Below are 4096 nucleotides of genomic sequence, written 5' to 3'. Positions count from 1 at the left end.
CCGGGTAGCTTAACACGGAAAGACGTCAGCATTCCCTGGGCCGTCTGGCTTCGGTCTGAAAGTTATGCAGTAACACTCATTCTAGCTGATGCTCAGACAAGCTCCATGGGCCAGGGGTGTTAGAATGGCCCCTTGCGTGGTTATTATTATTATTGTTGTTATTATTATTATTATTATTATTATTATTATTATTGTGACTCCCGCTGGCCATTTGCCAGAAAGCGATTTCCGCTTAGGCGTCGGAAATGGGCAGGCTGAGATGCCCACTGGATAGAATAGTCAGATCACAGGCCAAATAACTTGTCAGTCAGCTTCGCTTTGTTTAGTCAAAGCACGAGGGACACCTACGGTACATGTGGTGTTTTCAGAGCAATGTAAGACAGTATTTCTGTTTGGTGGGGCGGGCCGTTGCGGGCAGACGGAGTATTAAAGAGATGAGAATACGTCTGATTTTACTGGACTGGTAGATTGCCCGTTTAAATGCTGAAGTACTGATACTTTCCTCATGGGTCCTTTCGCATCCACGGGTGACTGGTCCTCCGGGGTATGCTCGGTGTGCTGTGGTCGTCAACCCCGTCCTTGGTAGAGCAGGTAGCTCTTGAGAGAGGCGGGCAGGGGCAGTCCGTGGATTCCGCTCAGGCGGTCCCTTCCTAGAGCCGCCCGCACAGAGCGCCTGCACAGGTCCATCAGAGGGAGGGGATCCGGATCGAGTCCGTTTATGTACCGGATTCGTATTTCGCAGTGTCCCCACACGGCGCTCACTGCGGGGTACACCTTCCTGCCCTTAAGTCGTCCGAACGCCACCCCTAGGTCATGTCCGTCCACTATGAAACGTAACGTCCCCTCGTCCATGTCCAAGACGACTAACAGCGAGTCTGGTATTATGAAGGTGTCGTCGGGCTCCAGGAAGGCGGGGTAGGTTCTGCCCGCGTGGTTCTTGCCATCGTGGTAGAGTTTACACCGGCCCAGGTCCCAGCCCCAGGACTCGGTGTTGTTTCCCACCAGGACCGTGTAGCCCACCGAATGCATCGGCGCGTCGCCCGTGGCCACCCCGACCACGGCGTGGGACCCCCTCTGGCGCGTGGCCCAGCTGATCTCCCACACGTGCAGTCCCTGCGTGTAGCCCACCCGGCCGCGGATGGCGTCCGTGCTCTGCGCCACAGGTTGGCGGTGGAGCACCAGCTTGTTGACGTCCTTGACGAAGATGTTGAGCGAGCGGTCGTCATTGTTCCAGGAATGCTGCACCTGGACGTCCGGGCCGGCGGGCGGCATGTCCAGCAGCCGGTCCAGCCGAGAGGGCTTGGTGTGCTCCGGGGGCGTGGCGGATGCCAGGGTATTTGTCCGGGCGGGTTGTGTGGTGGTGGGGAGCACGTCGGCTGGGCGGGGCCGGGATCGGCTGCTGAGCCGGCTGGGCTGAGGCGAGCGTGGGGGAAATGGGGGGGGGGAATTTCCAGCGCCCTCAGGCGAGCCTCCACTGATCTGTTAGCATCTAGCAGGGACAGCAGGATGGCTCTTGACGACCCCTGTCGGCTCGGCGGAGCTACGAATGGGGCCGCTTCCGCTTCCGGGGCGGCGGCCTGGAGGTCAGTGCGACCAGGAAGTACGTGGCGTCTCGCGGCGGCCCCGCGGCCTGCATTTCCCCGGCGGCTCCCGGCTCTCGGGGCAGCTGCCTCTACTGGTCTTCGCCCGCGGCCTCTCGCACGTCCGCGCCGAGCGGCCTCTCCCTCCGGCACGCTCGCACGCGTTCTTGGGCGTCCACGGCGCGGCGCTTCATCTTCTGCTCTCCTACCACGGGCCGTCGCAGTGGCGCGCCCCGTGCCACGGGAACGCGCGCTGGGCCTTCTCGTCGGGGCTATGCTGGCAGCCTGTGGTCCGGTCGCTTCGCCAACGTCTTCGTCAGACACCTCGGAAGGCAAGTACGCTCCGTGGCCGGTCCGGGACAGGGAACCGATGTCTAAGCTGTCGTCACAGTCCATGGACTGCTCTGGCTCGGAACTCGACATACCAGGAATGGAGTGGGGAACGTTGAGAGATCTGCGGGGAATATCCACGGGTAGAGAAGGCTTGTGGGTGCTGATTCGGTCTGCAGATCTGGTGCAAAACAACGCTTCGGAGGACGGCTTCAAGGGAGATGGACTGCTGAGAGCTAGCTGCTGCTATGATCGGCCAGAGAGAGAGAGGTGACGTAGAACCCTTGCTATATATATGAGGATTATCTGACGTCATAATTGACGTCATAGCAGGCGTCATGCTAGGGCTTTGAATGACCACGTTATGCTAGAACTTGACTGTCGTCAGGGGATGATCGGATTATGCATGAGTGGCCTTCTGCTTGAAATATGGTCTGGAGACCTCACATCTTTGCAAGTTACAGAATAATTATCTACGCTATCTCCAGTTATAAAGGAATGCACGATATGTATTGCCGGCCACTAGGCTTGGCCAATTGACAGCGCCAGTGCGTATGGGTCTGTAAGACATGTCCCATTAAACAACGTTAATTTTGATGCATAACATTGCTTATCACTAGGCGATAAGCTGTGGTAGTAAGCAGAGAACTGCATTTTAAAACTAAAATATAACTGTGTGTTGCAGATGGGCATAGAGCAGTCCTGACAGCAGGGCTTTTACACAGTTCTCACTGTCTGTCAATGCTGGGCTGACGGCTTTTTGCCTACACGATGCGCACGCAGCTCAATGTTGACAAGCTGTATAAGGGGTCTATAGTATAGTACAGGGGTTCCCAAACTTTTCAGACCAAGTACCACACGTACCAAACCAAATTTCCCAGGGACCAGTTCCACCGCGTATACCCCCCCCCCCCCCCCCCCCCCCCCCCCATAAAATAAAATCTTCTGATTTATGCAATAGCAGCAGAAGGGTAAATAACAATTACCTGGTTCAAAACGGAGACACACATACCTGCCAACATTAGGCTGTGAAAAAGAGGATTCCTTTGAAAATGTTTTTTTTTCCTCGCCAAATTTTTGCCTAACTTTGGGGTGTTATTTAGCTACCTTCCTGACAAGCTAGTTGGTTGGTTGGTTGGTTGGTACAAATCGATTCCTTAGGTCTTCTCATTTCATATGATACCAGAAACTTCACTCTGGCTTAAAACTGAGCCTACTGCAGCCTCTGAAAGAAAATGTAAAAAGAAAATATATTTCCCAAATATCGCAATATTTCCGAAAATCGGCACAATCCGGCTACTCCTCAGGGTTAATGTGTATATGTAAAAACTGCCTGTAAAAAAAAAATCAATTATCTGGCGGACCACCAGGCGGTGGTCGGAACCAATGGTATAGTATATCAGGGTTATGTAAGGTATCTGTGCCTTGATGTGGGCCTGCTCTCTGATCCAGGATCAGATGGTCACTGAACAACTGGAGCTCCAAGGACAGAGCCGTCTAAAAGTGTGTGTGTGTGCGTGTTGTGTGTGTGTCTCACTTGTGACCTTTTAAAGTCAATCTGAATCTCAGCGTCCCTCTGGCTGGAAACTCTATACACACACATATGCTCATACAGATGGTTGCACACACACACACACGCACGCACACACACTAGTCTCGCTTGCCCGACTCACTCCGTTTCGCGCTGTACCCGCGCAGGAGAGTGTCTGGCTGGTAGGGTTGTCACAATACCAAAAATTTGACTTCGATACCGATACCAAGTTCAGTATCACGATACTCAATACTGATATGATACTCGATACAGATACGATACTCGATACCTAATGGATAAGAAACAGAATTTCCACAAGGTTGATCACATTCACAAATTCAATGTTTAGTAACACCCTTAACAGTCACTGTGGGATTGAAGGACACCTTTTGAAATGTGTCTATCTGGCATTAGAAGACCACCTTATTAACTGAATGTTTCTGTATTAGAAGAATAACTAACTGAATGTTTCTGTGTTAAAAGAATAACGCCATATTAACTGAATGTCTCTCTGTGTTAGAACAACGCCATAATGTAGGCCAACGGTTCCCAAATGGTGTGCCTAGGCACACTGGTGTGCCTTAGGACAAGTCCAGGTGTGCCTTGGAATTTTCCATTATTGCAATTGCAAATATATCTTAAAAGTTTAAACTAT

General features: G+C 52.4%; 1 pseudogene across 1 annotated transcript; it reads right to left on the bottom strand.

Annotated features, from left to right (window-relative positions):
• Positions 1–567: 567 nt before the first annotated feature.
• LOC310771330 (SPRY domain-containing SOCS box protein 1 pseudogene) lies at positions 568–1413 on the bottom strand (annotated as a pseudogene). The gene has a single exon. The product of its transcript is annotated as an SPRY domain-containing SOCS box protein 1 pseudogene (transcript).
• Between the last annotated feature and the right edge of the window lie 2683 nt (positions 1414–4096).

Source organism: Poromitra crassiceps (assembly GCF_964638095.1).
Source record: "Poromitra crassiceps genome assembly, contig: HAP1_SCAFFOLD_530, whole genome shotgun sequence".
NCBI lineage: Eukaryota > Metazoa > Chordata > Actinopteri > Beryciformes > Melamphaidae > Poromitra > Poromitra crassiceps.
This window is presented reverse-complemented; position numbering and strand designations above follow the sequence as displayed.